The following is a 21,295-nucleotide window of genomic DNA, read 5'->3' on the forward strand; positions in this document are numbered from 1 at the left end:
AAGTTCCCATTTGTTCCCTTGTCTTACACACTTTATTTACCTCCTTCCAAAACATCTTTTTATTTTCCCTAAAATTTAATGATACTCTCTCACCCAAACTCTCATTTGCTCTCTTTTTCACCTCTTGCACGTTTCTCTTGACCTCCTGCCTCTTTCTTTTATACATCTCCCACTCATTTGCATCATTTCCCTGCAAAAAATCGTCCAAATGCCTCTCTCTTCTCTTTCACTAATAATCTTACTTTTTCATCCCACCACTCACTACCCTTTCTAATCTGCCCACCTTCCACGCTTCTCATGCCACAAGCATCTTTTGCGCAAGCCATCATTGTTTCCCTAAATACATCCTATTTCTCCCCCACTCCCCTTACCTCCTTTGTTCTCACCTTTTTCCATTCTGTGCTCAGTCTCTCTTGGTACTTCCTCACACAAGTCTCCTTCCCAAGCTCACTTACTCTCACCACTCTCTTCACCTCAACATTCTCTCTTCTTTTCTGAAAACCTCTACAAATCTTCACCTTCGCCTCCACAAGATAATGATCAGACATCCCTCCAGTTGCACCTCTCAGCACATTAACATCCAAAAGTCTCTCTTTCGCGCGCCTATCAATTAACACGTAACCCAATAACGCTCTCTGGCCATTTAGCCATATATATATATATATATATATATATATATATATATATATATATATATATATATATATATATATATTATCCCTGGGGATAGGGGAGAAAGAATACTTCCCACGTATTTCCTGCGTGTCGTAGAAGGCGACTAAAAGGGGAGGGAGCGGGGGGCTGGAAATCCTCCCCTCTCACTTTTTTTTTTTTTCCAAAAGAGGGAACAGAGAAGGGGCCCAGGTGAGGATATTCCCTCAAGGGCCCAGTCCTCTGTTCTCAACGCTACCTCGCTAATGCGGGAAATGGCGTATAGTATGAAAAAAAGAAAAAAGATATATATATATATATATATATATATATATATATATATATATATATATATATATATATATACATATATATATATATATATATATATATATATATATATATATATATATATATATATATATATATATATATACATATATATCTGTGTGTGTGTGTGTGTGTGTGTGTGTATTCTAGGTGTTTTTTTGATAGGAAGGAGAGGTAAGGTTGGGGAAGGGATGGTTTGAAGTAGAAGAAAAGACTGAAGCGTGTTCAAGTGTAAGTTTTTGATGCATGTGGCTGATATCCTGGAAGCGTGTTTTTAGTGCCTTATTCATACCTCCGGCAGACTGGGGTTGTCTGTGTATGTTTCAATGGTATATCTTTGGTTTGTTGAAGGAGATTCACTAGGCTTAGCTAAACATTGTTCACTGTGTACATCGAGGGATGATTGGAGCCTTCCTCGGTGCTTTGAAGCCTCGGGGAACCAGGGATGTTCCACGCTTGTACTACTGTCGAAGAAGTCTACGATTTGTGTCTAGTTTATATGATTGTTGTCTCAGTTGTGGGATCACCTGGAAGAGGTGGATGTCATTATTAAGAAAGAAAGTAATAGTCGGTGTAACAGCCTTATGTACACACACACACACACACACACACACACACACACACACACATTCCCGGGTCTTCGTGTTGTGGGTAAAGTTACTGATCATGAGTCTGCTCGGGCCAGCCCGGGGTCGGGCCCGCATGGGTTCGAATACTGGGTGTGGCAGTCGGCCTACACTCAACCCAGGTATTTATTCTTCGTTGAGGCTGGTCGATATGTTGGTTTCTGGCTTAAGATAGGGTGTGTGTGTGTGTGTGTGTGTGTGTGTGTGTGTGTGTAAAGACAATTGCATTAACATCTGATAAAGAGACGGGGCAGCACGAGTGTAAAATCGTCTTACAACACTCAGATATTATTTACTCACACAACCAGAAGACAACATGATAACAAGCAAGAAAGTTATAAAAGACGTAAAGAAAGGCTTCCATAACTCTTAAGTGGTGGATGAATGGTATGAGATAATCAATTGAGGCTATATTTAATGCTGACACCGTATATAAATGTGAGATGTAAACCCCATTCCTCGTACTATACAAACGTACTATACAAATAGGTAATTACAATTACGCACACCTACTCACTGAGAAACACCCACATACATGCATACAGATGTAAAAGAATAAAATCACACATGCACAAACTCGTATGTGGTTGACTTGCCGGAATTGTTTTACTTTTATCCTAATATTTTGGCAGATGATGCAAGGGTTAAGTACAGAGTCGGGGCCGGCAAAAGTGAGGGGGGGATCACATCTACCTACTTCAACATACTCCACAGTTGGTCTGATCTAAAGTTGATGAAATTCATCACGACTGAATGTAAAGTAATGAGGGTGGACCACAGTGGACGAAGGCCTTATTATGAATATCATTTAGTAGGAAATAAACTGCAGGAATCTGTGTGTGAGAGGACATGGGAGTCGACATTGTACCGTGCCTGTCTCGAAAATTCCTCCAGTTGACAAATATTAAATCGCATTTACTACATAGATAAGAAAATATTTACCAGACCTGTCATATTGTACTTACTTAGGTCCAGAGGAGGGCAACAAGGATTACCAGAATTAAGAGAGCTGAGCTAGTGAGACAGATTCTAGTTCATGTAATGCATCCGTAAATGCTGACTATATACAAACGTTTAATGTTGCGAGAGAGAGAGAGAGAGAGAGAGAGAGAGAGAGAGAGAGAGAGAGAGAGAGAGAGAGAGAGAGAGAGAGAGAGAGAGAGAGCACAACTGAGGATGAGCAGCGGACTCACACAGTCTTATCTCAGTGTTACGCAAGGTGCTCAGTTCGGGGGGAACAATTGGGGTGCAGGAGGAGGGACATATGTGGTGCAGCATCAGGTGATACAGCAGCAGGTTGTGCAACAGCAGGTGGTATAGCAGCAGTTGGTGTAGCAGCAAGCGATGCAGCAACAGGTAATGCAGCAGCAGGCGGTGCAGCAGCAGATGGTGCAACAGTAAGCCGTACAGCAGCAGGTGGTGCAACAGCATGCGGCTAGCAGCAGGCGGTACAGCAGTAGCTGGTAATGGTGGGTATCATGGGACCTATGAGACTGCTGTAAACATTAAGACAAGATTGTCAACAGTCACATAGTTGGAAGAATCATTTTGTACCGAACGCTATTTCCTGTTTGTGTGTGTGTGTGTGTGTGCGTGTGCTTGAGTGTGTTTTGAGAGGTAAAGGCGAATCCATTTCTCTGAAGGAGGGAAGGGGGCGGGGTTCAGAAATACTGTAAATGTCCCATCATGTTCAGTATATCAGAACACATAATCTTACACGTGTTCGCAAAATATTCATGACTTGTAGGCACACGATTTCCTCTATGAATTCACACTATAAAAAGTTACCATGAAATGTGTAGTTGGTTTGTGGTTTGTATAGTATACCGTGATCTAGAGAAAGGTATACTCTGTCTGTACTTAGGGAAGTGATTACAGGGTCGTTTAGTATATGACATCTAAATTGCTTCAGCAGGCTCAGCTGTAGGAATACAAATCAACAATGACAGTAGATATACAGCTTTCCTCCTCAAGTCTTGATGTGTTTCCTGCAGACCGACGTGTGTATTCTGAGCTCTCAAGTGCATATAATTTATTGGCATCGGAGGGCTGTACACCCTGATGTTATTGACATACGTGGCACTGGCTCTCCCACTCTGACCCTACACGTGACAGTGGCTCTGCCACTCTGACCCTGCACATGACACTGGGCCTCTCACTCTGACCCTGCACATGACACTGGGCCTCCCACTCTGACCTTGCATGTGGCATTGGGCCTCTCACTCTGATCCTGCACGTGACACAGGGCCTCTCACTCTGACCCTACACGTGACACTGGGCCTCCCACTCTGACCCTACACATGGCAGTTGGTCTCGCACCCTGACTCTGCACGTGACAGTAGTACTTCACCATAAATGTCACGCTAGGCAGACTGGAACAGATGACGGTTCTACAGTATTTCTGCTGCTGGAACTAGTTAGCAAACACGATGGTCATCCCAACCGAACCAGACCATCTCTGCCCAGGTGTCACACACACACACACACACACACACACACGTTCTGATGTAGTCTTGTTCCTGTCCAGCTGTGTGAGCTGTGTTGTAGTTTCTCGTAGACAGTGACCGTGCACGTTATTACCATAGAAACAATTAAAACTTTCTCATGTGACAGTTAGGGTGAAATATTATATGATTCATTTGTTGGTGTGTGTGTGTGTGTGTGTGTGTGTGTGTAGGGTGGAGGGGGGGCGGCATGTTGGATGTGGGTGCCAGCTGTTGAGTGTGGGCAGTGGCGTATCTAGGGTATGGCAGGTAGGGTAGGTACCCTGGGCGCCACTTGAAGGGGGTCTCCACTCAACAGGTTTGTTTTTTTGACATATGCTTCCCGATTGACATTTTTAACGGTTTGGTTTTGTGAGATAAAAAAGAAACTCGCCTACTTTTCAACTATAGTAATATTTTGCTACTATCGGTTGCATTACCGCTTCTACGTTACATTTTGATCAAATAGGTCTTTAAGTCTTTGAGTTTATATAAATCTAATTTTGGCCGAACTCTTCAATACTTTATAATTATACTGTATATATTCTTTTATACATCCACTGTATGTACATTTTTAATCAAGCCAGGGTCGCAATTTCAGTGCTTGCTATAGGCGCTATTTCCTCTGATGAGTGTGGGTGGCAGCTGTTGGGATCGTCAGGTTTCACACTTTACTTCATGGCACGGTCTTTCCCGCCCCCACCCTTTTGCATGGCATTTTTTTGTAACATTAAACTGTGGTATGACATCTTTTGTCTTATGGCGTTGTCTGTAACATGACAATGTTTGTCATATCGCATTGTTTGTCGCATGCTACTGTGTGCATGTTAAAGGCTTTCTAAATGGTTTGTCTTGCTGGTTATGTCTTGAAATTGTCAAGTGGTACTGGCACCCCCCCCCCCCCATACATTAATGGCAAGAGCAACAGTGCACCAACAGGACACTTTGAAGGATCCTGCAGTTACTTCAGGACCCCTTTTCCAAAAGTTCCTACCGTCCAAGTCTGCACTATTTCCTGTAGCAGGGAAATCATGAACTCCTTTAGAGTGAAGAGTTCTTTAACGAGACTGGCTGATAATTTCTGGCATTTGAGAGTATTTGAATGTATTTCCCCTTCCCAATAAAGGTGCTACCTTACAAGATTTTATTGCCGGCCAATAAAGTTTTGAAAAGAATAAAAGCACAAAGGTGTTCATTTACTTCTTCGGGAATGCACCCGTTTGAGTGGCTGTTGAACATTTACCAGATTCATTTATAAAATACCTTGTTAGTAAGAAAATATTTTTAAGATTATTTCTATGTGCAGATCTTAAGGTTTATGTTACCCAAACAGGAAGAATCACAAAACTACTTTTATTTCTTTTTGTAGTATCGACTAATATACCAAATACATCTTTTGGGTCTCAGAATGTGTTCATGAATTGAACTAACTTTTATCAGGTGACTGTCCTAAGTCTTATCAAAAAAAATTTCCTGTAAAGAACTTAATGGACTGTTAAATTTTTTTCTATGATTCTTTGCTAGGGAATATCAGTTTTACTTGTTAATGTGCAAGTTTATATGGAGACTATAATTCTGTGATTCTTTAACTTGTCCATTTGTAGAAGTTAAATGATTATAGAATTTTCCTCAAGTTACCTTGGTTTTTCTCCTTCTACATTGAATACCATCATTTATCTCTGTAGTTCACTCTTTGTTAAGCTGAACATTTTTCTGATATAATTCTTTTTTTCAAAATCTGTTTATCACTGTTTTAGATAGGACTCTGTTTTCTTTTAGTATTCACACAGGAGCTAACTTATTAAGTGAAAATTCATAAAAAAAAGATTTATACTTTATTCTTGCTAATTGTTTCAATTATATTAACTTTATTTTTTTTTTTTATTATACTTTGTCGCTGTCTCCTGCGCTTGCATGTTCATAGCCCTTTCTCTACACACATACGTTTGAACTTTTTTTTTTTCAAAGCCCTTATTTCCATATTCTCTTCTTTACACTGTTATTGAGGAAAACCTTATGGCTTAGATTCTGACACTTCTCAAAATCTTTTATCAGATAGTCACAAACATGCTTGGCTGGTAATCCTCTACTTTTCATATATCTCTTAAGACTATAATCTCTCTTATCATTAACTCTGTTTCAGTTCGTATGAACCTGCATCAACAGCAAACAGCCTCTCAACTTGCTTATATACATTCTTAATTCACTTTCAGTGTGTTGAACATGGGTTTTCATAGTAATAAAAGCACTTTTTGATTTTTCATGAAGACCACTCAAGTAACATTAACATCTTCACCTGCAGACACAATTTTATTCTGTGATCATGATAAAAATACAGGCCTTTAGCATCATCTGAAATTAACCTAACAAGTTATCTTTCAATTTAAGACATTCCTTAAATTCTAAAATTTTCACAACTTTTTAACAGTCAACCATCATCAACCCCATTCTCAAACCTGTGGGTGAATCAATGTGTACAGCCTCTGATATCACAGTACACTTTCTCAACCAATGTTTAGTTTTTTTTCATACTATTCGCCATTTCCCGCGATAGCGAGGTAGCGTTAAGAACAGAGGACTGGGCCTTTGAGGGAATATCCTCACCTGGCCCTCTTCTCTGTTCCTTCTTTTGGAAAATTAAAAAAAAAAAATGTTTAGTGTAATGAAGTAAAACATGGACTTCCGTACTTAAAAAATATTTACTTTTTAACTTTGCATACACAAACTGATTGGAAAAATGAGAGGCCATCATCTCCATTCACACCTTTGCAAACAATATGCTTCTATTTTATCTGACCTCTTCATTCCTCTGCATTGTCTGAAAAATCCTTAACCTTATTCATTGCTCTCAATGCATCTATCCACCTATTCTGTGGTCTACTTCTCCTTGTATCTTTGACTGTCCTAATGTACATCTTCTGAACCAGCCTATCTTCACCTACAAATTCTACACAACTATACTATTTTGACTCTTATCATTTACCTGCCTAATATCTTTACACTACTCATATCTCCATTCTGTCTTTTCTAATTCCAAAGATTCTAAACAAGGAACCCATCTCTGCTGATCTTACTCTTTACCAGTCCTGACCTTATAAACTTGGGTTTCACATCTATACTTCAGTATTTGGACAGGTACTTCATTATAAATGCTTTGCTTAGGTTTTTACATTAACCAGAGCTGTTGGTGCACCTCCAATTTTTTCTTCCATGCCTGATTCTGATCTCATCTTTGATTTTCCCAATACAAATTTTACTGTTCTTTACTTCCAAATATCAAAATTTATCCAATACTTCATCATGCAGACTGATGGTACTCTGTTATTTCCCATCCTTTTCAAAATGTAGAATTTTGCTTTACTCATACTCTCAGCATCCTTCTCCTACATACATCATTGAAGTGGCCTACCATGCTACTCAGGTTTTCCTGATTTATTTAAAACAGAATGGCATCATCACATACAATGAAAGTGGCAACTTCAGTTCTGTTACTTAAAACAGAATGGCATCATTGAATACAATGAAAATGGCAACTTCAGTTCTGTGTTTCCTTGATTAACTGTTACACAGCTTTCACCCCAGATAGCTCTCATCTTACTTCATACCGATCCAAAAAGATATTGAATAACTTCCACAATTATTTCAAATCACTCACATATACCACAATTTTCTCTCTCAGTCACCATTAGGAAAAGTTCTCAACCATATTCAAAAGTCTTCCTTGTATATCACAGAGTCAGAATTTCCCTGGGAGTTTTACACATTACCATATGACTTCTAAATCCATATTGTCTACAAAGTTTTTTCTTTTTCTCTACTACTGACAACAAAATAATTCAATATTCTACCATGCACTTTAATGGTCACTTAGTCCTCTTTGGTTTATAGCAACCTGACTGTTTCTCATGCTTGCACCCACACTTTCCAGATCTAGTCAATAGCAGTTCCACCTTCATGCCAGCTACCTATTTAACTATATCTCTGACATCCATTCCCTCCGGGAACTCCCTTCAAGGGGTGGCTGTGGCAAAAGTGTCTCCACTTATCCCTGCCCTTACATACACCATTCTATGCATTCTTCCACTATTTCTCTCTCTCCAGTATTCCTCCACCCTATTTGCCCATGTCAGAGGTGGTCTTCCATTCAAACCAAACCCTTTAATTGTACTATCATATATACTCCTTGTAATCTCCCGATCTTGCATTCTTTCCACATGCCCAAACCACCTCAAAGTATTCTGTTTCACCCTCTCTACCACTCCACAATTCATTCCCTTTGCATTCCCTGCCATATCACATCTCTCATACACGCCTTCATTTCTTTTTTCATTCCGTCCAGTCACACAACATGCTCTTCTCAAACAGCTCATTTCCACAGCCTGGATTCATTACCTCTGTGAATCATTCCATGTCCATGTTTCAGATGAATAGGTCAGGCTTGGGAGGACTATGCTGTCCCTTAATCCTCTCTTCACTTCCATACTTACACCTCTACCTTTCATTATTGTATTAAGTGACCCAATAACTCTTCTAGCCTGTACTGCTCTCTCTCTTATCTCTCCTCCCATATCACCACACTTACCCAAGACAGTTCCTAGGTACTTAAATTCTCTCACTTTTCCAGTCTTTCTCCCCTTATATCCAAAGCACAATTTAGTACACTTTCTTCTTTCACTCTATATGGTTTTACAAATCTATACTTTCACTCCGTTTCCTTTCAAACACTATTATTTTACTTTTACTTGCATTTACCTTCAATTGCCTTTGCTTACACACATCATGAAACACACTTATAGCCTTCTGGAACTCCTCTTCACTCTCATAAAACAACACTATCATCTGCAAACAGGCTTGCCACTAGCCACCATATCTGCCACATTCCATCTCTGCACCCCTTTTCCTTAGTTTTGCTGTCATCTCTCCATCCACATATATATCAAAAGGCCACAGTCACACAACCCTGCCTCACACCTACATGTATCCCAAAACGTTCGCTCAACTCTCCAACCACTCTTTCACATGCATTTGCTCCTGTATAGGCTTTCACACCATCCAATAGTTGTCCCCCATACCACATATTCTTAACACATCCCATAATGCAATCCACTCAACTCTGTCATATGCTTTCTCTAGATCCATAAAAGCTGCATGCAACTTCTTACCTTCTGCCAAACACTTTTCCACATTGATCTTTACTAAAAATATCTGATCCACACATCCCCTATCTTTCCTAAACCCCCTTGGTCTTCACTTATTCTGCATTTAGTCACTTCCATAATTAATATTCTTGCATACATTTTTCCTGAAAAAGAAAATAATAATATATATATATATATATATATATATATATTTTCCCTGGGGATAGGGGAGAAAGAATACTTCCCACGTATTCCCTGCGTGTCGTAGAAGGCGACTAAAAGGGGAGGGAGCGGGGGGCTGGAAATCCTCCCCTCTCGTTTTTTTTTTAATTTTCCAAAAGAGGGAACAGAGAATTGCGCCAGGTGAGGGTATTCCCTCAAAGGCCCAGTCCTCTGTTCTTAACGCTACCTCGCTAATGCGGGAAATGGCGAATAGTTTGAAAGAAGAAAGAAAACTTAACAGATGTATTCCCCTATAATTGCTACATACATCCTTAGAAACTTTTTCTCATAAAGGAACGATAATAGCTTTCACCCAATCCTATGTTTCCAAACTAAACTGTAAGATGCGTGTAAGATGCATCCACTCTATCACACTTTCTCCTTCATACTTCAGCATTTCAGCCATACTTCTATCCTCTCCATATGCCTTTCCTACCTTCAGCTTCATCATTGCCCTTCCTACCTCTTTTTTTTTTTTCTATAGGCCCTTGCACTTGTATCTTCCTTCCATCTTCTATACCCATGCATGTAACAACTGCTGCCTCCCCTTCTCCCATATTCATCAATTCTTCAATATACTCTCAGTCTTCCTTTCACTTCCTCCTTTTCATTCCATAACTCACTATCTTTACTTCTCAAAGTAACATTTCTACTCTTAAATCCACTTCTTTCCTTTTTCACCTCCTTTCATACAGTTTCTTATTATCCAAAAACTTTTCACTTCACGTCCTTCCAAAATCTTCAAGCCATCATCTTGCACAATACCCCCAATCTATAGTAAATCTCTAGGAAAAGCAGATTTTTTTACGTAACAAAATTTCAAGAGTCAAAATGTCTTTATTGGATAATATCTGCATAATACCCTAGGTTCTTAATACCATTTCTCCCTTTCTAATAGTACATATTTCTTGTGGGACTGTGGGTTCTCATGACCTACTTTTCACTGTCCTATGTTTATGTATTGTACCCATTGTATGCTCTGTACTTTCCACTATCTACCCCTAAATATGTAACTTTCATCCATGATATTAATATGCTTTATCTGTATATGATTAGACAATAGAGTTCAAAAATGAAAAAATCAGAATCAGTGAAATTTTTTTAAGACCTGAAAATTTAAATGATTGTTCAGGTTTTTGCATCTTAAATTTGCACTTAGTGTGAAGCTGGAATAAATAATTTAAGATACATCAAAACAGTGTTGATGAATGGACTAGCAAGATAATGAGAAAGTTCTCTAAATGAAAAAGACTATTTGTAGTTTGAGGAAATATGGATGGAATAAATGAGTTTATAGGCATAATTGCATCTTTTGGAAGATATAATTCAACGTTTCATTTGGGTATGCAGTAAAGAGAATAGCAAAGAAAGTGTAGCTAGTAGAGTTGTAGTTTTTTAATACCAATTGAAAATAAGGAACATGTACAGTGAAGAATTAAGATATATTGAAAAGAGTTCTTGACATAGGGATGGATGAGTTCTGAGACTATTGGAATGTAGAAAGGAGGAGTGCATGGAGAGAATAACTTTGCACATTGATCTGAGGATGTAATTGCTTAGTGAAAGAGAATATGAAGACAGGTGAGCATGATGGGTTTTACAAGTGGAGACTGCATAAGGGTGCAGGGATTTAAGTGTATGGGAGACTGTATGGGCCACGTTACTGGGTAGTAGGAAGTTATGAATTTGATACATGACATATTTTGCATATTATGTACTCACTTTTGTAGATTAACTGTTTGTACTAAGTTTTTGTCAGTAAAGGTATCAAACTGGTCAAATAAAACATTATATGTTTTCAATTTTGTTGTTTTTATTAGATCTTTGTATTTTGTGTTAAGTTACAGTAAGGACTGCCAGTTGTCACTTATATATATAAGAATGGATTGACTGTTTTCTTACACACATGGATTTTCTGCAACAATCCACTAATATATTATATATATATATATATATATATATATATATATATATATATATATATATATATATATATATATATGGTATTGAATCCCTTAAAATGGGGATTAAAGGAATTCTGTAACTCAAAACACAGGGTAATACACAACCCTGTGGATTTATGAGCATGAACTAACACAACCTTTTTGAAACAGTGAATCACAGTGATTGATTTCAAAACTTCCCCATAACACCCCTCTGACAGTCCTGTTTGTTTGTTTACAATTCCTGTCAAACATACAGGATTTCTAACCCCTATATGCCCGCAACTGTAAAGCAAAAATATATGAATTGTGGACATTCTACTTTTTATTATTTATAACTTTTAAGCTTTTTTTTTTTTTTACATATGATACTAACATTTTTACACAGCATTTTTATCCAGAATATAAGATGGTTATCATACATAAATCTGACATCCTGAGTCGACCATACACAGACGTATATGTCCATGGCCATACATAATGTGTACAGCCTTGGCCATACATAATGTGTATAGCCGTGACCATACATGTTTAGGTATATGTATGGCAATAGGTCATCACATCCAGGCAAAAAAGAAAAAAAAATATATATTGGTCAGTAAAGTGAGGACAGAGACATCAGTCAAGCTGCATGACAGCAGGTCAGTAGTGCAACTTCTCTGGGTTACAGACACTTATCCACTCATTACAAAGACATGTAGTGGCATAGTACTTCAGCTTGTGAAAGACAGACATGGCCATGGTATGCAGTGGTACAGTCATAGTACTGTAACTTGAGAGAAGACTTGCTTATCTGTGGTATATTATGGCACAGTCAGTGTAATGTAGCTTGAGGAGGAAAGAACAGTGATCTAGCTATGTTTCACAGTGGTACAGTCATAGTGCTGCAGCTTATGGGGGAAAGAGAGACTTAGTCATGAATTATTATTGTAGTCGTGAAGCTACAGCTTGTGGAGGATAGAGATCAAACAAGTCACAGTACACAATGATACTCATGGTATTTTAGCATTTGTAGGCTACAGGAAACCTAGTCATTGTACTCTGGGGTAGTTAATGCTGATGTAACCACTCACAGCACTGTGGTGGACTTATCACCATGATACAAGAGCTGATTGGTAAGTGCTAAAACTTTTTGTATGTCTTCTTATCATACACACAAGCACTTCAAACCTCTCCCTCTTTCCCTATCATATTCAGTCTTACCTTTAATCAACTGCAGCTCTGTCCTCTACATACATGACCAAAAAAAAAAAAAAAAAAAATTGCCAAATGTCTGACAAAAAACAAATAAATAATATATGATTAAAAAGGGATTTGCAGCCTATCTTTTGGTCCCCATTTCAATAAAAGGTAATATGCATCATCTCTGCACTCAAAAAAGGCATTTTGTATATAAAGTTCTGAAAAAGCTTATGAACTGTGAGCAAACCAGAACAAATAAATAGTACACCCTACCCTATGAGCAAATCCCTAGAATACACACCAAGATAATGGCATTTTTTTAATCCTAGGAAAAAGCTACTTTCACATATATATTTGAATAAAAAAAAGTGTGGAGGGGGAGGGGGGAGGCTTAGAAGGAAAACGATGGGATTATCTAACTTACAAGGGTCATCAACTCCTAACTTGTATGCCTTAAACTCCCCTTAAACTCTGTTCACCTTGATCAACCATATTCACAAACAGACATGTCCCATACAGACGTGTCTCACAAGTTAAGATCAATCCCAAGTGGAGTGAATTCTGCTGAGAGTCATTTGCTGTCATTTCCTTGAAGTTTTCAGGCGGCATGTTGTGAACATGGAACAAATCTGCAAAGAACAACTGCCTAAAGACATTCACGCTCCAATATAACTCACAACCAGGAAATCAAGCACTTCAAATGACCATACACTGCAACATTCCCTTTGTGGATCACTTTTACTTTAAAGTCAAGCACAAACATCAGCTTCTGTGCCATTTCTATTACTGTATCCTCCCAGTACACTTCAGACTTTATCAAACAAATTAATATGATACTGAAACCAACAAATTAAAAAAAGTGTGCCATAAAGTTCAAACATTTTGAGTGGTTCCAGGACTGAAGGGTTCAGACAAGAGTGTTAAAACTTTAGGAGCCTTTGTTCTTTTCTGTGGGCTTCTGATCAAACTCTGTAGTTTCTTATCTTTATTGTAGTGCACTTCCACTGATTCAGAGGTTCATAACTTCCTCTGACAGTCTACTGCTCTGGAGGAGAAACAGACTATACTCATACTTAATACCACTTCCTCAGTTACTACTCTCAATACAGACATGGCCCCATATTTACACTAAGCTCAAGGAATAGAAGTGAAAATACTTGTCAGAAACAGAATTCACTCTAATACTGGGATTAGTGAACATTGGAAATTGGGGGTTGGCATTACAAGATGATGGGGCCATCTACTGGCAATACAACTCTACTTCTGTGCATTTTCAGTTTATCACCTCGTTTCAGGTTAAGGTGAAAACCTTTTCAGTTGAGTCTAGACACTTTGTTAAGAGGAGAACAGTCAGACTACAGCTAAAATTTGCTTGTTGTGGCAATGTAACCCTTGGGCCTTTTTTTTTTTTTTTTACTTTATACAGAAGGCTGCGATAAAACTCAAAAAAAGTATACATAACTTATGCAACACAAGATACTAGTACCTATTCAATATCTCTCATTTACTTACTAAGAAAATGTGATAGAGAGGAAATGGATGAAATAAATGGGATTACCAGGACTACCCTAAAAGACCTGATCAAATGCTTCTGCAAAACCTTCGGTCTCAGGCACCAAATAATCCATTTAGAAATAAAAAATAAATGAAAACCATCATTGGCAGGTATTTTCCGCATTATTGTGGAACTTGATAATGTTCAAATTTATATTATTTCTGCACTAAAATGAAAATGAGTGATGATTATTTGTTTTTCCATGATAGATGATGATCCCATTAATAGCCAAGTATGCCCCTCTTTTGCTTACTGTCTGAGATCTGCAACAAAGGTTGAGAGGAATAACCACCGGAAAGAAAACTTGACATTCTGCAGCTGTGGCACAAGACTGTGAATATAATTCTTTCATAGTTATGATGTATGGCAGTGATGTTATAGATGACAAGGCTCTTAGGTTCATCCAAAGTTGAGGGTCAAACAATTTCAATTCAAGAGGATGTCATGTGCATACTGGTGGCATCTGACGATTGTGTCAAAACAAACTGTGCAGATGTATGACACTAAATGTGTCGAAAATGAGTCTCACAATGTTTCTGGAAACTTTTAGAAAATAAAGGAGGGTAGAAAAAGATGACCGAGAAGGACCCAAATTACACCTGAAACAAGTTTGTAGAAGCAAGAATTTAACTTCAAATGGAAATGGTGTTCCTGTATATAGGGTAGCCTCCTTTATACTCGAGATCCATATATATATATATATATATATATATATATATATATATATATATATATATATATATATATATATATATATATATATTCCTGTCCTCTGACTGTTGTACTACAGTTATCACTGTCTCCTGAATGGTCAGCTATGGATCCTAGTTGGCAACTTATAAAGGAAAGAAAGAAAGAAAAAAAAAACCTCAGCCCAATTTGACAACAATAAGTTTATGCAAGCATTTGAGCGGCTGAAATGCAGAGTACGTGTACAGCTTAGTAGAGTACAAGTATGCATTTAGAATACATGTATGAATTTACAGATTAAAAGTACTGGCCGTCCTGAAAAGTCGGGGTACATCATTTAATTTACTGAACTACTCAAACATCTGCTTAACCACTCAAGTATTTACCCAAACACTCAAGTATTTACTTAAAAATAAGTATTTACTTGATCACATTAATTTAAACACTTAGATAACTACATAAACACTCAAGAATTCATTTAAACACTTAAGTAATTATTTAACCACTCAAGTATTCATTAACCACTCAAGTACTCATTTAACCTGCCACTTGGCTGTTCTTGATAGGACCTGGTTTGTCTGTGGTAAACAATGTGTCCAGGATCCAGCTGTACCAAGTTCCTGAAAATTTATGCAAGTCTAAGTGAGAAAGTGCTTAAAAATATTGGTGTTAGTATGAGACACAAGGACGGAGTGGGAGGGAGGAAGTAATGATCAAATGAAGAGAAATCAAGTCTAGAGAGAGAAGAAGCAAGGAGATGGAGGGAAGTTAGATGGGTGAAGGTGAATAAAGAATATGCAAGAAAGGAAGAAAGGATGAAGGCAGAGAAACAGGAGGAAACAGAGAAACAAAATGGCAAGAACCTTTACTTTCTGATCTCATTCACATGTAGGAGACAGATGAAGTGAGTCACATTGACAAGTGCTCCTGCCACATAACCACTGCAGTTCTAAACTAACGCCAGCATTAGTATTATTTACACATCCCTCCTACGGCTACAGTAAATCTGGTGCAAGGAAGTACCTTGAATATATAACACCTTTGGGTAATGAGTCATTTCACAAGATACGTTGCTCGATCATTTGTATCACCAAAAAACACTCCAATGAGTTTAGTGTAAGGTGGTACGAACTATGGGGCCGTGTTTCCTTTTGTCTGGTGAAGCTATGCCATGGTCACTGTAGCACTAACCGTGCTGCCCTTCTCCTTGGTCACTCCATAGTGTGAGATTGATTGCCTAAGTGATTTGCGAGGGCTGTAGTCCACGGCTCAGTGTGTGTAGGGGCGAAGGGCCGGCATTCTAAAACTAATATTCACGACTGTTTTTAGGACTCGATCATTGAATACACTGGGTCATACCGGAAAGTAAATCTTTCCAAAACTGGAATGGGTTTCACTGAGGTGAACAGTTCCAGAAAGCAGGCCCCAACAAGCTATCACAGAAATGGTGCAACACTTAAATCACAGTACTTATGGTATGTGAGGTGATACCTCTCCAAGCCGACTTCTAATATCAGCAGGGAAGATATTCAACTCTGTTAATCAAGATAATCACAATAAAGGGACAATGTTTCTGTAACATGAATTATTATATTCGCAATGAGGAGACGATGTTGATATGCAACTTAGAATGCCACTACCTTCACATAAATCTAGAATTTTCAATACTTTAAAAAATTTACAGAGGATAAAGCTGCACACACGAGCCGTGATATGTCCTGCCCACTGATTTGTGCTTCTAGAAAAATACTTCAGAAAGAAAGACACTGCTTTCCAAAATAGCATTTCGTATAATCTTCAGAATAATATCACCAGACGAGCTAAACAACCCCAGCCGCCGTCTGTTTAACTCAACAAGAGCCTTGCCTCTTTATTTCCTTCACCACGAGTTTCAACACAATATAATAATCATGCAATAAGAACTTTTGGGTTACTGATGAGCAGCTAACCCTCAGCCACATATGAAGTCATTTTGTATCACATTTAGAGAAATAACTGCAATCACCATAATATCTCACACCCACCATTCACAACTATTACACATTTACCCTAAAGTTTATACATCGCATGAATTAAACTAATCTTCATTAGTGGATGGCGAAATTATATATATATATATATATATATATATATATATATAAACAGTTTGCAGAAGACTCATTCACTCACTCATTAAGAACTTTGTACCATGATAAAAATGGGCTTGCATGGCCCGTGGACTTCCCAACCACATGACATGTTCCTACCTAGAGATATACAGAAATGGAACTATAAGGGTAGCTTGAGGGCCGCCGCTTTTTTTGTGACTGCTTTTCTCGCCAGGTGAACACGGGACAAGTAAACCGTGGCTCAGGTAAACTGGAGGTAAACTGTGGCAAGGGTAAACCAGCCCTAGTAAACAGTAGGCAAACCAGGTGCAGCCTAAGAACAACTCAGGAAACTGGTGTTACACTGGCTGTAAACCCCGGCTCACCTGACCCGTTGCTGAAGTAAACCATAACTGGTACACCCAAGCCGTTAATATCTTGACATTTCTATTTTGAGAAATCAACTTTAGCATCTTATTTATCTTGAACCACTAACATCATGTACTTGACGCAATAATTTTTTTTCGTGATTACATGTCAGTATGTATCTATCGATAAAAATTATCATTTTGACACTTCTTAGCTAACAGAGTTAAAACCCTTTCACAAGAAGCGCACATTTTATAAACATAAAGAGTTATTAATAAGCACCAAGAAATGAAACTGCTTTCTTGTCTTGAGCATGATCTAAATACGAAAACCCGAGAGCATTAGTTACACTTTCTGCTCGCAGATGGCGTTGGTGGACGCAGGTGGCGTCCCTCGGTTCCGGGTCGCAGTGTGCGTCCACCAACTTCCTCCAACCCGCCTCCTTTACCACTGTTGTACACACTGTGGCAAGCCCTCCAGAAGGGAGGATGGATGCAAGGATGTCAAGCTCCAGCTCCGTTGTGCTTGTGGTCATGGGTTGAAGATATGGGTGGAGACGTTCCCAGTGATCAGTTGCTGGTATCATGACGTTATATGACTGAAGACGTCAGATGCTAGCAGTTCTATCACTGCAGAACCGCAGCGTCGATTCCTAATGTTGTTATCATTCACGAAGTCGCGACTTGACCCAAGATGACCTGGCCTGACTTTTGCTCGATTGGTCAGTGCCACGGGGAGGCTCCTAGAGGTCAACTCAAACTTGACCTGCAAAACAAAAATATGCATAAGAACATTGTTAGAGTTAATATGATCACACAGAGGCATACTTTAGGCACATGAAATCTTAAAAGGTAAAGACATACGTTCGTTCACAATGATCGATCACGATGTGACGAAGAGTCACCAGGAAGTCACAAGGTTTACCTGAGGTTCGAGACCACAGCTGCGCATGGTTATAATGACAACCTGGGTCCAGTGTGGGGTGAGTGGGTAGAAGACTTGCCAACACAACTCCAGATATGTACCGTGTCAAGTTCAGGTAGTCACTCTTGTAGAGCCTCCTCAGGGTATCGCTATACCCCCAACACACACTGGTACATGTTACCGTTGTGTAAACCACACGTGTTAGAGGCCCTGCCAGACCTCTGCCAGGCGCTGCCGGACTCCAACGCTGACCACCGGTGGCGGCGTTACCCGCGGCTGCTGTGACGATGACCTCTGATCCCGTCACACCCACCCTGACTGACTACACCGTTAACCCTAGACGTACTGTTTCGAACCCTTTAAGCTATTGTCCCACAAACTCTCGAGCCATTGTCCTGTGAACCCTTGAAACCTGGAGCCACTTCATTAAAACTCTGGAGCCACCTTCCCTTGAGCCCTGGAACCAATGCCCCCGTGAACCTAGAAGCGGGGAGGTTCCGGCGCTCCACTGCTACGCTGGAGTCAGACAAGCGTCCTCTGATGGTGGTCGTATCACATGTTTTGAGAGAGAGAGAGAGAGAGAGAGAGAGAGAGAGAGAGAGAGAAATGCCTGCTTTAGGAGGTTCCCTGTGGCCCAGAAAGCTGGAACTTGGTATAGATGCGTTAAGGCACTGGTCCACCAGGCAGGGGTAATTTCATGCCCCAAGGTTAAAACGTTTAAAGTCTTGAGCTCAAAGAAATCGTTTGAAAGGATGGGATGAAATAATTTAGGATACCACAGACGTGCACATATGTACTTTTTGTTTGCATATTTTTAGGAATCAAACGTAATCGTCTTCTATGTACTACGATAAGGTTACGTCTCAAAAATTTTCAAAGGCGTCGTTATGAGTTTATCTTGTAAATTCCTGGTAGTGTTGGACAGTCGACCGTGCACGTGCCTCATAGTTTGAAATACAAACAAAAGTTGACTGGTGCAGCTCCAACGCCTGGGGACAGGACGGGAGGAACTCATCACATCAAGATGAGGCTCATCTGGTCCAGCCATGTGAATGCTGTCACCTGCCACAAGAACATTCGACACCGTAGGACACGTAAGGCAAGTCCAAGGTGTAGTGGCTGACATCAGCTGGGTATAGTAAGGTTATCTCCGCTCGCGGGTCAGGCGAGAACCATCATGTAAATGGGTAAGACGTTGTTAGAGATGGGTCTAGTGGGGCACCCACACCACGGTGTTGGAACGAACCTAGCCGGGCAGATGGGTCTAGTGGGGCACCCACACCACGGTGTTGGAACGAACCTAGCCGGGCAGATGGACACACTGTGGCAGATGGCGCCGCTGACGCCAGAGCAGCAGATGGCCACTTTCTCTGTCTCGTCAGCTGGGGCGCCACGATCTTCAAACAGTTGTAACACTGTGTAAAGACAACGAACTTTTATTTGTCTTTAGCGCCGCTCACTCCAAAAACATATGACTAAAACTACAAAACTATATTTCTATCTTTAAAAGTAACAATTATCAAAAAAGTACATCAGTGTAACAAGTAGTGTAACAAGTACATTAGTGTAACAAGTAGTGCAACAAGTACAGTGGTGTTACAAGTACAGTATTGTCAAGTAGTGAAAAAAAATCATTCATTCGTTTTCCAAATATTTCAACATTCATAACACAAATATTTGACCATGTTGAACTGTCACTACTGGCCCCTTGAATTGTAACCCTGACCATGCTGAGAGACTAACAGTGACCCCCGACCATGTTCGGTGACGGGTACTGACCACCTGACCATGCTGAACGATGGGCACCGATCCCCTTACCATGCTGAGTGACTGGTACTGGCCTCTTGACCATGCTGACTGACGGGCACTGACCCCCGGACCATGCCGAGTGACGGGTACTGATCCCCTGACCATGCTGAGAGGCTGGTATTGGCACCAAGACTATGCTGAGCGGCTGTTATTGGCATCATCACTGTGCTGTGCGGCATGTACTGGCCTCATAAGGTGAGCAGTGCCAGTCATCGTGAAGGTCATGTAACTGGGAGGTAACTGTGGTGTGCGGGAGTCCCACGCCCCAGCAAGGTCACCTCAAGCTGCCTCGGGCCACGGAGAAACTTCGCCATCCACCTTGCAGGGTCACTTCTCCCACCAATAAGGTCGCTCGCATACGGATCAGTCCCACAAATATCGCCCCTCCCGTAAGGTCAGACATTGAGGTCAGCGCCGCCTCCTCTGGCCCACTAAGGTCACTGCCTCTTCTCCCCAGACGGCGGTCGTCTCCCTCATTGGCCAGGTGGGGGCACCTCTCCCCAACCCCCAGTAAGGTTATGCTTTCTCTTTGAGAGGTCACACTCCAGCCACTCTCCCAACTCTCCTGGCTAAGGTCAGGCCTCCACAGATATGATCAATAACGTCATCTTTAAAATGCATTAATGAGGTTATTAAAGTCTGGGGATAACGGTCATATGCAAATCATCAATGATTAAAGCCGACAAGTATGAGGACAGTTGTAGAGGTTAGTGTTGCAAGACAGGCAGTACCTCACCCATCGACCAGGGTGGCGCACCTTCCCTACAAAATAAACATTGTAATATGAAATCTGTCTTCCCCTTCCCACAGGTGAGACCACGCATCTTGCCCGTCTCCAGCTTACCCCTCCCATGACAGTTATAACCCCCTACCCTAGGATGATCATGCCCCCCACCTCCCGCCCTAGGATGGTCATGCCCCCACCTCCTGCCCTAGGTTGGCCATGCCCTCAACTCCTGCCCCAGGATGGTCATGCCCCCCTCCTGCTCTAGGATGGCCTTGGCCCCCACCCCCACCTCCTACACTAAGATGGTCATGCTTCCACCTCCTGACCCAAGATGGTCATGCCCCCCGACCACCGAAGAAATCAACAACTCTGCAACGTCACCAAAGTTCCCTCTACTAGGCGGGGAACCCCAGGGCAGCGTCCTGTCACCAACACTATTCGCAACTTACACAACTGACATTCACTGGTGCACACATTACTCCCCTCCCTCCCTCCCTCCCTCTCGGTGTACAGGGTGGTTGGTGCCCTCCCCTCCACATAGTGGGAGGCAGGCATTCTA

The 21,295-nt window shown here is 40.4% G+C and overlaps 1 protein-coding gene across 3 annotated transcripts in view; it reads right to left on the minus strand.

Moving 5' to 3' along the window:
• Positions 1 to 11,654: 11,654 nt before the first annotated feature.
• LOC139757996 (terminal nucleotidyltransferase 5C) overlaps positions 11,655 to 21,295 on the minus strand; it is a 268,910-nt gene continuing 259,269 nt past the window's right edge. For all 3 annotated transcript variants that reach the window (XM_071678950.1, XM_071678948.1, XM_071678949.1), the window contains one exon: positions 11,655 to 18,041. The gene's annotated coding sequence lies outside the window, so the exon portion shown is untranslated. The remainder of the gene's footprint in view (positions 18,042 to 21,295) is intronic.

Source organism: Panulirus ornatus, chromosome 29 (genome assembly GCF_036320965.1).
Source record: "Panulirus ornatus isolate Po-2019 chromosome 29, ASM3632096v1, whole genome shotgun sequence".
Classification (NCBI taxonomy): domain Eukaryota; kingdom Metazoa; phylum Arthropoda; class Malacostraca; order Decapoda; family Palinuridae; genus Panulirus; species Panulirus ornatus.